This window comes from Prionailurus viverrinus, chromosome B1 (assembly GCF_022837055.1).
Source record: "Prionailurus viverrinus isolate Anna chromosome B1, UM_Priviv_1.0, whole genome shotgun sequence".
NCBI classification, from domain to species: domain Eukaryota; kingdom Metazoa; phylum Chordata; class Mammalia; order Carnivora; family Felidae; genus Prionailurus; species Prionailurus viverrinus.
Genome location: NC_062564.1, coordinates 44931906 through 44944422, shown reverse-complemented (window position 1 = coordinate 44944422; position 12517 = coordinate 44931906). Strand labels below are relative to the sequence as shown.

The 12517-nt window shown below is 50.6% G+C and overlaps 1 long non-coding RNA gene across 1 annotated transcript; it reads right to left on the bottom strand.

Annotated features, from left to right (window-relative positions):
• Positions 1–831: 831 nt before the first annotated feature.
• On the bottom strand, positions 832–12016 carry LOC125163263 (uncharacterized). Its single transcript, XR_007151364.1, has 4 exons — positions 11902–12016; positions 6485–6691; positions 4092–4249; positions 832–1245 (listed from the first exon to the last, which is right to left on the bottom strand). It is a non-coding gene; the product is annotated as an uncharacterized LOC125163263 (long non-coding RNA).
• Positions 12017–12517: the final 501 nt, after the last annotated feature.

Genomic DNA, 12517 nt, shown 5'->3' with positions numbered 1-12517 from the left:
CTTGGCTATATTCACACCGTGGTGTGTTTCTCTCTTGCCTCACCCACTGTCCTGCTTCCAGACACCTAAGCAGATGTCCTTTTATTCTTGCTTAAATACCTTATGGTTTCCTTCTGAGATTTCCGTTCAAGGACGAATTTAATGCCTTTCCTCAAGAAAGGGGAGGGGAGGGAAAAAAAAAACAAAACTTATGCCAACGCATTACAAATAACATGCAGCCGTCTTTATGGGTTTGTTTGTTTGTTTCTCCCACTTGGTTGTTTAGCTCCCAGCCTCGCTTCAAAGTCCTTGACATTTCCTGGGGACAGGGTGAAGGGAGTGTGTAAATGCGGTTTTTCCTCTGGGCCTTAGATTCGAGGTACAAGGGGCTGAGCAGGGAACCAGGACCCGGGGCTCAGACTTGGCAGCACCGTCCCCCGAGCCCTGTAGGTATGCAAAGTCGACGTGCCTCTGGCGCCACCTAGTGGCAGGAAGACAGGTGACTGGCGCCGGCCCCGACGACACCTTCCGCGCTTCCCACTGGAAATGCGAATGATTTCCTCCTCTTGACTGCCTTTTCTACTCCTTGAAACCAAATGCACCTGCTGACATGGGTGCTTTGCAGAGCTTGGGGGCTACCCAAGGCCAGCGCTGAGTTGCCGACCCGAGTCATTTGCGCCCCCAGAGACTTCTCTGGAGGGGTTTCAGTTTTGCTGAGAAGACGCGGTGTTTCCTCAAGACTTTGAGACCACTCTTCGGTCCCTGTTGTCTTGAGCTCACACGACTGACACCCGCTGGGGCATCCCCGGGCAGGCGATGATGGGGCGCCCTTTGCCAGGATGGTGGGACCAGGGTCGGGCACCTCCCACTGCCCGGGTTTTCCGCGAGGCCGGAGGAGAGGACGGACGGCCCTCACGTCTACCCTGGGCGGTGAGCGGCCAAGGTCGCTGGCTCCCCGGTGCACCCGGCCAGGGCGCGCGGGCGATCGGCCTGCTCCTCTTGGACGCGACGGGCCTCCTGTTGGGCGCACTTCAAAGTGGTCTGCCTCGCCCCCTCCTGGCCGCTCTCCTCTGCGTTGGCCCCGCGCCGCTTTGGGGATCTGCTGTTGGCGCTGCTGTTTTGCTTTGCTTTCTCTGTGAGGATCGTGACTTAACTAGGCAGTTCGTGCTCCGCAAGCTTCGTGCGTCTGAAACGTCCGTCCGTAGACCCGAGGTCAAGGGCGGAAGGTGGGGTGGGAGGGATGCCTTCTCTGTCCGTCCGTCCGCACTGTTTGGAAAGACACCACACCCCGCTAGAGAATCACAGGGGGGCCTCCCTCACCCGGTGTCACGCTCTCTGGACTTGACAAAGCCTCAACGTTAGATGTTCTTGGGAGGTGGCGGGGGGGGGGGGGGGGGGGGGGGCGGTGATTAGGGTTCTTTGAAGCTTTGCCACTATATCTTTGTTTCTGGCCAAAATTCCTTTCTCTGTCAAGAGGACCTCAGGCTTCTTCTGCAGAAAATGTCCGTGCTGGCCACCAAAAGAACTTAGGTGTGTCCCAGGGGAAGGGACCTCGGCTGCTAGTGTCTTTGGGCACGTGGGGGAGGGCAAGTCCGGGAGAGGCTAAACAGGCTGCGGAAGTCACCCTGGGACCAACTCAGGACCTTCCTGGGGAGTCGTCATTATCTGGGTTCTCAAAGTTCCAATTGGTCAGAATCTTTAAATGACTTAAAACTGTAGGGACTTGCTTTGTTTTTCTTTCTCTCTGTTGTTTTGTCTGCTGTTGGTTATTTCCCACTTCCCTTCCTCTCAAGTCCTCTTTCCTTCAGATACCTTTTTTTTTTTTTTATGGCTGCTAAAACTTCTGGAAATTGCTCCCCCTGCAGGAAGACTTAAACTTTTCTCTTTTCTTTAAACTTCATGGGCTTCAGACCTCCCTAGCTAAGGACCACAGCGTTCCTCTTGTTGGGAAAGAGAAAGGAATAGACTCACTGTCTCCAATAGTGAACTCTCTGTATAGCAAAAGTCGTGTTTCTAAAGCTTCTTGGCTTATGCATGAGCTTAGAAACCCCCCAGACCATTGAGTTTCCCCAGAAAATGTATTTGTGGCCTTTGCAGACTGGGAAGGATGCCCTTTGCGTAGTTGGAATAAGCTGCCCCCAACTACCCTTGTGACATCAAAGGGCAAGCATTGTGGTCTGGAGTGTCCCAGTTCTCACCCTGAAATGTCAGCCCTCCCCGCCATAAATGGGTGCCAGTTCCAAAGAAATGTGGCTGTTTTAATTAGCTGGTGGGGAGTTGCTTACTTTCAATAGCTAAATTCTCATTAGACAAAGTTGCTGTTTTAATAGAGATAATACTCCCCACCAACTGCTTATTTGCATAATTAATTCATCTAGCCACTCTTTTCTTTGAGAATCACCTCTACCTTCTATTTCTCCACCTCATTCTCTTCCTAGCCCTCCTCCCCCTTTTCCTCCTAATCTCTCCCAGGCGCCAGAAATGGGGCCTGTGTTCCCAAGGCACCAGGAAGGGTGGAAGCAAAGAGCTGGAACTTGAGACACTGGACGTTCCTGGCCCCAGGTCAGATTTTCACACCTCTTGCCTGGTTATTTTTGTGGCCTCGTGGGCAGCTGCGGGAGGAAGGGAGGAGGTGAGGGAGGGGAAAGGCTCCTTCTCAGATACAGGGTTGACACGAACAGAGTGGCATGGCGTTGGGTTTTTAACTTGCCAGTCGTCCCCCCCTCCCCTCCGCTAACCCACCTCCAGAGAAATTGGGGAGCTCAGGAGGTGTGGCGCCCTTCTTTAGGCAGCCACAATTGCCTTGCCCTACCCGGCGTACTGGGACGTGCCTCTCGATATATGAGCTAACTCGTGCCTGATGTATGTCTGGGTTACCGTGGAATTCGTCTTGCAATAATGCTGAGGCTCTGTACTTTATTAATCATTCTGTAGGGGAAGCTGCACTCCAGTTTTCTGTTTGATTTGATTTCATTCGTCCTGTCTTTTTGCAAAATAGATGGTTGAGTGCATCCGATAATGTATGGTTTAATTTGGAGCACTATGGGTTTGAATTACCATTTTCATAATGTGCTGTGCATTAATGTGTTACATCATTTATAGAGAGGAATGTGCTGGGTTTCAAAGTTTCTCCTGAAAGCCAAAGTCACCTAAAGGAAGCAAAGCCAGATCACATCGACCCATCTTCTTACCTTGCTGCCAGAGAAACTCCTGCCTCCCAGCCTGTGGTTAAATCTGCCAAAGCTCATAAAACCCAACATGAGGCTTTTGTGTTTCACATAATGCAGGTGGGTGTCCAGGTTTGGGGGGGAACTTGCACATGGCTGCCCGGGAGCCATCGATGGCAGTACAAAGCTCCCTCTCATTATTGCATAACAACGGCTTTTGCAGCCGACCCGGTTTGAGGAGACCGCCAGTGGATGGCTCTCCGTAGACCCTAATCCCAGCCCTCCCTCCCCAATGGCTGTAATAACACCAGCTGTCTGTTACTCAAACTCTGACTGAGGAGGAAAAAGCACTGATTATCCAAATACAGTCATTAAAGGGGAAATGTGTTTTTAGGACTGTCAGAGTGATTAATGAGGGCTAGCCGTCTTTGCAAATGCACTTGTTTAGTCTAACTGGCAGCTTCTATTTTCCTATTGATTTATTGCAGCCGTTGCCGGGCCTTGGTGTGTGCGGAGTCAGGGCACTTCACAACTGCGCCCTGTTTAAACAGGAAAAGCATGCACCATTTTGTCCGGGAGGGAGGGAACAGCCTAAAGTCTCTCCCTTCAGTGCCGTCTCCAGGGGCCCAGACCAACAAAGGAGACATTAAAAACCTGCAGCCTGGAAAGGGAAGGAAGCTGCCTCCCCTCACTTGTCCCCGGTCACTCAGTTCCAAGGTCAGTGAAGACGCACCACGGCCCCTGGACAAAGCCTGTCCTATTGTAACACTCGGCATGCCCACGTTTTCTCCTCCAGTCCCCCCAAAACAGCTGTCAGCCACTGGGTCCAAGTACAGAAAAGGCACCCAGCAGAGGAGGAGGCTGCAGAGGCCAGAAACAGAGAACTGAAGCATCCTCCCACCCCAACACACACACACACACACACACACACACACACACACCTACCTCTGCCTGGGTCCGGGATGGGAGCCAGGCCAAGGGCTTCATGGGGAATCGATGGAGCCCAACAGTTGATTTCCACTTTTAAAAAGAGGTAGGGGGACCACAAAAGTGATATCTACTTCTTTCCGCTGGTACAGTTAATGTTTTGACAAATGATGCACCTGATGACAAAAATAGAGAAATGGCAGCTTGAAATTCGAGTGCTGGTATTTGGGGATTAATACTTCCAGGAGGTCAGTCATCAAAGGGACAGGATTTACAGAATTCCTGTTTATGTGCTGGATGCCATAAGGCACAGGAGAAAACTCAGACGAAATTCTTGTCTGATTTAGTTGGGGGAGATAAGACACACCCGTGAGTCAGGGAGCAAGATAGCATTACATATAAGCGCGTTTATGCTGATCTAATAAAGTGCTAACTCGTACTGCGCAGACAGTGGAGGATAGGACAGGATGTAAGGAGGTGCTAATTGTGTGGACCAGATGGGTGGGCTGTAGGAGCCGGAGGGGGAGACCACTGGAGCTGATGGGGGGCACCTTGCCATGGAAGCTCCAATCTGTTGGGAGGCTCCTTGGAGGCCCATCCTTTTTCTGAAGGCTGAAGATGGATGAGGCCTTCATTCCATAGTGATAAGAGAGCTGGAACTTGAGCCCCTGAGCCCATAATTTCCATTTCTTTCAACGTTTATTTATTTTGGGGACAGAGAGAGACAGAGCATGAACGGGGAAGGGGCAGAGAGAGAGGGAGACACAGAATCGGAAGCAGGCTCCAGGCTCCGAGCCATCAGCCCAGAACCCGACGCGGGGCTCGAACTCACAGACCGCGAGATTGTGACCTGGCTGAAGTCGGACGCTTAACCGACTGCGCCACCCAGGCGCCCCCATAATTTCCATTTCTAAAGCAGATGAAGGAAGAGGCTTTACTGACACTGTATACGGCACATCTGAATTTTCTTCCATTCCTTTCTTCCTAACCAACTTGCACCTGCCAGAGAGCGTTCGTGGCACAGAAATGGTTTGTACTCTTCCTAAATGAAGGGCCTTTCCAAGTCTTCCCAGGGTGCCTTCCCAAGACTTCCCAAGACTTCCAAGCACTATTAGCACTTACTAAAACAGGAAAAGCTGTCAGTGGATTTGGATCACAGATGAACGGGGAAAACTCTCTCTTAAGAGAAAAGAAGTTGAACCTACTGGCTGAGAGAAATGAAGCGACTGTATTTTATAAACTTCAAAACGGAGATAAAAGTATAAGTACACTTAAAGTGTACTTTAAGACTGTCCTGGAAAGTCCAGGATGTCTAGTCATTGCATATTGGGGAGAAAGAGTATAGAAATGGGAGCCAGAAAACTGGGATTTTCTTCTAGTTCTGAAACTTAATTGCTGTGTGACTTTGAACAAGTCACTTAATCTCTGAGTCTATTTTTCTATTTCTGAAATGAAGCTATTGGGCCCTCTAATCTTGAAGCCCTTTCTAACTGGAATATTCTATGAGTTTATAAAATGTTTAGAGTAAAGCATTATGGAGGTCAGAGCTGGTTAGAATGCTCCATCACTCATCCCCAGTCAAGTACAGTTCTAAAGTTCCTATCAAGACAGTGAGTGTGAAAGGTCCAGAAGAAGAAATGTCATGACTTTACCTCAATAATGGCGGGGGGGGGGGGGCGGGGAGCAGGGGAGCATACAGAAGAAAAATACTGTAATGTGGAATTTTCACCCAGAGAAGGGACTCTCTTTTCCATTTCAACAAAATGAATTATTAAAATATTTTTTTTAATTTGACGAGATCCTGAGTGTAGTTTAGTTTTGATGCGGGTATTTCAAAGACTGATTGGGTACTTAAGTGGGTCAGAAATGATGGTTGAAAATAACGTTGAGAATCCCGTGAGGTTAAATCAAGGTCTACAGAAAGAATCATGTTTCATAACCTACCGCCAATTGCTTTTGGAAAATGGAACTGGCAAGAGAAGAAGTGAAAAGCAGATAAAAATCAAACCATGGAGGAGTTGGGGGGACCTTTGCTCTGAGTGGGCAGCGGGTATCTCCACAGCTCTTTGGAACATAAAATCAAGTGATCCTTCTGGAGTTTAAATCAGAGCCAGATTTTAGAGTGGAAACAGTAATTTGGAACCTGTCAGGGCACATTCCCTGCGTCCCGTTTGCTCTCCTGGGTGTGTGAACATACGAGCGTGTACATGTGTGTAGTGTGGGTTGCACACAGGTTTGTAGCCAGCCCATAAGGAAATGGGGTGACTACCTCAGTCCTGCCCCTCCCTTCCAAGAGCCAAGATGCTGCTTGGTGCAGTGGGTTTGCAACTCGGTAAACATTAACAAAGTGCCCACTACATACTAGGTTCCACGGTCTTCTCTAGGACTAGAAAGACGGGAGAGACACGGACCTTGCCTCAGGGAGCTTCCAGTCCAGTAGGAGGCAGACGTGCGAGCTGAAATATATGATGGACCAACAGTTCTATTCGTGTTGCGATGGTCAGTACAGGCCAGAGTATGCTGTGGTCACAAACGAGCCCCACCGTCTCAGGGGCTTAACAACAAAGGCTTATTTCTCTTTTATACTACATCTCCATCATTGACAAAGATCTCTGTATCTGTCAGGGTTTGAACAGAGAAGCAGAACCAGTAATATAGTAAGGCGTTTATTGCAAAGCATCAGCTTATGCGATTGTGGTGGCTAGCTAAGCAAGTCTGTAGGACATGCAGGCAGGGAAGATCCAAGGCTGGAACTACTGGCATGAGCCCTTTGGAGTCTCTAAATTCAGGGAAGGCCTGAGCCCTCTTTCAAAGGGCTTGCCTGGTTAGGTCAGGCCCACCCCAGACAACCTCCCTTTTGATCTACTTAAAGTCAACTGATTAAGAACTTGAATTCTACCTGCAAAATTCCTTCACAGAAGCACCTAGATTCATTCATTGGTTAGCTAACCGGGAACTGTCACTCAGTCTAACCAAGGTGACCCATCATCAGAAAGCATCACAGTGTTGCACATAATTTACCAGGCCCACTGACTAACAGGAACATCCTTGGTGGTCAGCGGGGGAAGAACTGAAGAATCTTGTACAAACAACATTTCAGGCCAAAATGACATATGTCACTTCTGTTCATCTGTTCATACTCCTCTGGCTAGAACTGATCACCCAGCCTCTCCTAACTGCCAAGGGCAGGACACTGACCCTCCCGGCAAGGAGAGGAGAATTGGAGAGGGTGCTGTCTGGGCACTCTGACCAGCTTCCACCCCGCCCTCCCCATGCTCGTTTTACACAGGGGGAAACTGAGTTTTCGGTGTGATGAAGGCATGCGTGACTGTCCATGGCCACAGTAAGTGAGGCGGAACTCTCCTCTCCCTCCGTCCAGCTCACCTCCACCCTGCTTCCTCGGGCCTCAACAAACAGAAACTCCTTCCAAACCCACTGAGCCCTGTTTACCTGGAGAAAGTTTACACTTGAAATCACAGGAAACAGGTGCCTCTGGGGATGGAATGCTCTAGCCAGACAAGCCTGGCCTCGCAGTTAGGGCGGACATCTCAGAGCTATGAGACCCTGAAGTTCAAAGAGATTTGTGACTTTCTGCATACCTTGTAGTCCCGAGATCTCCACCAGGTGGCTTGCAAAGAACCTCCTCTCAGATCATCGAGGCAGTGTATTAACAAGCCCTCCTTACAAGAAGGGTGGAGACCTCCCATGTATTGGATTCTAGGAATGCTTTCATCCATGAAACTTACAAAAAGGTTCAGGATGGACCGAAAGTGATAGTGATCAATGGTCACTGACAAACAAGTGCCATCAACAGTATGTACTCTCATTTGAGACGAGAAAGGTCTGGGCAACAGGGATCAGACGTGGCTTCTTTTCCTTCTCTAACATTTACGGAGCGCTTGCTGTGTGCCAGGCACCGTGCTAAGCACTTTCCATACAAGTTTCATCCTGGTAGCAAGTCTCTGCAGTGAGTCTATTATTGAACACTTTTTGCCCAGGGACACAAAGCCAGTAAACAGTAGAAGCAAGATCCCTGTCAAGTCTCTCTGATTCCAAAAACCTATACTCCTGCCACAGGAGCCACCACGTACTGTGGTGAGGCTGTTGCCTTGCATGAGAGCATCTGGCCAAGCGGAGCGCGTGGGGTCTCCGTGGCGGCCCCAGGACACCTAGCCTGGGCCGCATCCGTGTCCAAGAGGGCCTTTCTCTAAATCTCCCAATGGCTCTAAATGGGTGGGGGCAGGATAGGCGGAGCCTTGTCAACCTCAGACCCTCTCCTCTAAAGACTGGGTCATGGGGCGCCTGGGTGGCGCAGTCGGTTAGGCGTCCGACTTCAGCCAGGTCACGATCTCGCGGTCCGGGAGTTCGAGCCCCGCGTCAGGCTCTGGGCTGATGGCTCAGAGCCTGGAGCCTGTTTCCAATTCTGTGTCTCCCTCTCTCTCTGCCCCTCCCCCGTTCATGCTCTGTCTCTCTCTGTCCCAAAAATAAATAAACGTTGAAAAAAAAAAATTTAAAAAAAAAAAAAAAAGACTGGGTCAGAAAAGAACTTTAAATCCCCTGATCCCCAGCTCACCCCCTGCTGGTCACAGCTGAACTTTGCAGTGTACGCGTACTTGTGGGAATGTTTCCTGAGAACCTGCTACCTGTGCTAAATGCTGTCAAAGAAGAGAAGATGCATAAGACATGGCCCCTCACATCAAACTGTTTAAAATCTCTTAGGGAAGACCATATAAACACCTACTAACAATGTGAGATAAAGTATGACATTAACACATGAAGGGGACTCCTAAAAAGTGCCAGGCGTTCAGAGCACCCTGGGAGTTGGAGGGATGCATTCGTTCACCCAGTCCCCCACGGGAAGGAGGAGAGAGGTCTTTGAGGCCAGTGGGACAGCCTGAGCAAAGCCCAAAGCCAGAGTGTGTTGGAGGATGTCCCTCCGGTGCACACCAACCAGCTTCCACCTGCAGGGAGCATGAAGGCAAGAGTAACTTAAGGGAGCCAGGGCTTTGGGGCCACCAGCACAAATGTGGGCAAGCAGTCAAAGGAGGACGACAGCCTCACTGTGGACACAGCACAGTGAAGGGGTTGCTTCCGAGGGAAGGAAGGCTCTTTGCAAAATTCAGCTCAAGGCTTGGAATTGAAACATGCATCACCTGCGCTGGCCTTGCTCTCCCAGTCACGGCCACCCATCCTGGGCTCTCTCACCCCCAGGGCCCACCTACCTGGCTCCAGTTATACAGTGTCAGGACCCAGAGCACAGAGAGGGTCTCAGGAGCCTCTTGATGGTGACGGTGATAGGTGGGACCTTCACGTCCATCCCCTTCCTGATACTCACCTGTCTTCCCTGACCCCTATTCCCTCTTCTGGGGGTGTTGGCCCAAATGCTCATGGAGAGCATCCTCCTTTGCACCCCTGCTCCCAACATCACCCTCCCCTGTCCTACCCCCAATGTCATTCCTCCCCCCAATACACATACACACACACACACACACACACACTCCCTCTCACCTCCCTTCCCTCCCCCACCCCTTCCCCTCCATTTGTTTCAATGAACAGCCCCTTTTATCTATTCTGTAGGTACAAATGAAGCTGTCAAATTTGATCAGGCGCTTGATATGACAGGCCGTGGGAGTCAGGACCCCTTGAACAGAGTGGGCCTTGTCTGTCACAGCCGGCCTGACACTTCCCATAATGCCCAGACTGATGAGATTCTGAGTAGGGCCCAGCACATTTTCAACTCTATTTTGGGTGAAAACCCTTCTTGAAAGATCTTGAAAGGAGCTGGCAGTTCAGCCGCCCGGATGATTAATGAGGGTTGGCTCCGCTGGATGGATTTCTCCTGGTGCCAACGGCCGTCCCCCCAACAGGCTAGAACGTGTTGCCGTTGACTTCCCCCAGCACTTCCCCCCACAAGGCGACACCCCCCAAAAAAACCTCTCCCACCAACCCTTGGACATTCCTGCAGGCCGCCCCTCGCCTCCACCTGCAACCACTCTGACCGCGTATCTCTCCCCATCCTCCCTCGTCTGATGCAGGAGCAGCCCCGGCATATGGAAAAAGTTAGCTGTCGCAGCTGAGGGAGGCCCGGCTTGAGCTAACAGGGCCCGCTGGACAGCTTTGCAGGTTTTTGAGGGGCATGGAGGGAGTGCTGAGAGGGGACCAAACAGGACAGTGACCCCTGAGTGCCACGTCACATGCTCCAGTGGGCAGGGTAGGCCTCTCCACTTTTTCTCCATGGACTTCAGCAACTCTGGGGACAGGACCCACAGGGTGTCTAATGCCCCAGAGAGATAAAGCCTTCAAGTCCTTGTTTTTCCTCATCTCACTGTTTCTCACAATTATTTTAACCAAGAGAGTTCTTTATTGGGCAGGACCCTCCGGTGCAGGGAAGAAGGTCTAGCATCCTTGGTCTCAAGACATGACTGGTTTTTGGCATCCCCCCACCCCCCAGTCATGGAGACAACCAAAACTATCCCCTACACCTCCAAACAGCCCTGGGGTGGTCCAGCCCTGCTTGAGAACCACCATTAGAGGGACGAGTCTCCCCTCTCCCGCATGCTTTGGGGGCCTTGTCCTCATCTCTGCCTCCTTCTGCTCTCACACCCTCAAGCTCGCTCAGTGGAGAGAGCACCTTGAAGGAGGGGAAAGAAGGAAAGAAGGAGGTTCTCCCACCCACCACAATACTAACTTTTCTCCTCCACTGCTTGCCCCAAACCAGCCCTGCTTTAACCTCTGTCCTCTTGCCTTCCTCTCCTGCTGTCCTATTTTTCCTAGCAGATTACAGCTTACGCATGCTTCAGGTGAAAAAAAAATGTTGCCTGAAACTTCTTTGGGCTTTCCAAGCTCAGAATCCTTCAGGAACAGGCCAGTGAAAGGTAGTTGGGGTCAGAAAAGTGCTGTTTCTTTTTGGAACATGGAACATGGTTTTTTCCTATGGAACATCCATAGGGGGTTTTGTTGTTGTTGTTGTTTTCAAGCCAGGCTCCAAGGTCTGGGGACTCTATCAGAGGAGAAGCAGGGTCCTAACCCCAACCCACCCATGATCTCCTGTGGAGTAGGCTAAGCCAGTCCATGAGAGAGGGTTTCCAAGAATGCCAAGCCATACGTACTCTCTTCACTCTATATTTTCTTCTCCCCCTTTCCTTCTGAAACAGAAAAAGAAAAAGGAAAAAACACTATAGTTTACCCACCCCAGGCCACTGGGTAGATGCCCAGTGAGCTCTGAGATCATCCAGCCCCTAGATGGACCTAGCACCATCTGTAGGATCCTTCAGTACCATCTACTAAGCATCTGTTACACGCCAGGAATTGGGCTCAACTCTCGGAGTAAAATAGTGAGCGAAAAGACACACAGCCCCTGCCTTCCTGAAGCTTATAGACTAACAAGGAGAACAAAATTAAACAATTCAATGTAGGATTATACATCGTGGTGGTCGCAATGAAGGAAAAGGAGAGTGTTCTACCGCGCATACAGAGAGGGTGTAACAAGGAACGCTCGTTTAGAACTAAGGTCAGAGAGAGCCTCTTTGGGACCATGACCGTGAAGCTGAGACCAGAAGGCTGAGCACGGCCAGCCAGATAAAGAAGGAAGAGTGTCTCAGGCTGGGGAAATTCATGCCCGGGCATCAGCCAAATTCTCCTGTCATGGAGATCCTTTTCCCTTGCAGCTGTGCCTCCCTGGAAGGACAAAAGCTCAGTAACTCAGCCAGAGCCCTGGAGAAACCAGGAATGGGGAGGAGCTGGGAGGAGAAGGGCGGCGAGGGGGTGTGGAGGGAAAGCACTGACCACCCAGTCACCCCACAGTCCAGGGCACCACTAAGGTGGTTACCTCGGCAAGCAAGAGGGGGAACTGGAGACTGGTCTGGGGCTGACAGGACCTCTCAGGAGGGTTTCAGGGATGCTCTCAGGCCGAGCTTTGAGCTTCGCCAGCTCCTGGAGCTGTGATGTGGGCAACGGCTGATGGAGACAGAAATTAAATGAACGATGACACAAATTAATACATAATTACAAGATTCTTGCCCAAGAGGGAAGCTTGAGGGTGACTCAGCTTTCTCTCTTCCAGAAAGATAATATTTTAATGAAATACTGGAGAGTGTGTTACTTACTCTTGGAAACCCATAGGCCTTCCTTGGCTCTCCCCCTGAGCGGCCCCTCTCTAATCGAGGCCAAACCTTTAACCTAAAAATCAAGTCCTCCGCGGAATGGCCCTGACACCTTTCCACCCGTCCCTGCCGGAAACGTCACAGGAGCCAAGCATGACGGCTCACTGTTTCCTAGACACCCAGCTCTTGCATCCAGTTGCTCCTTCCTCCTCAAAAGCCTACCCCCTCTCACAAATTCACTGATCTCGTTTTCACCCCAACCGGTTGCTCTGAATCCTCTGAGCCCTTTATGTTATCTCTCTGATAGTCTTTGTCTATGTGAGGACCCCTCACCACCCCTCA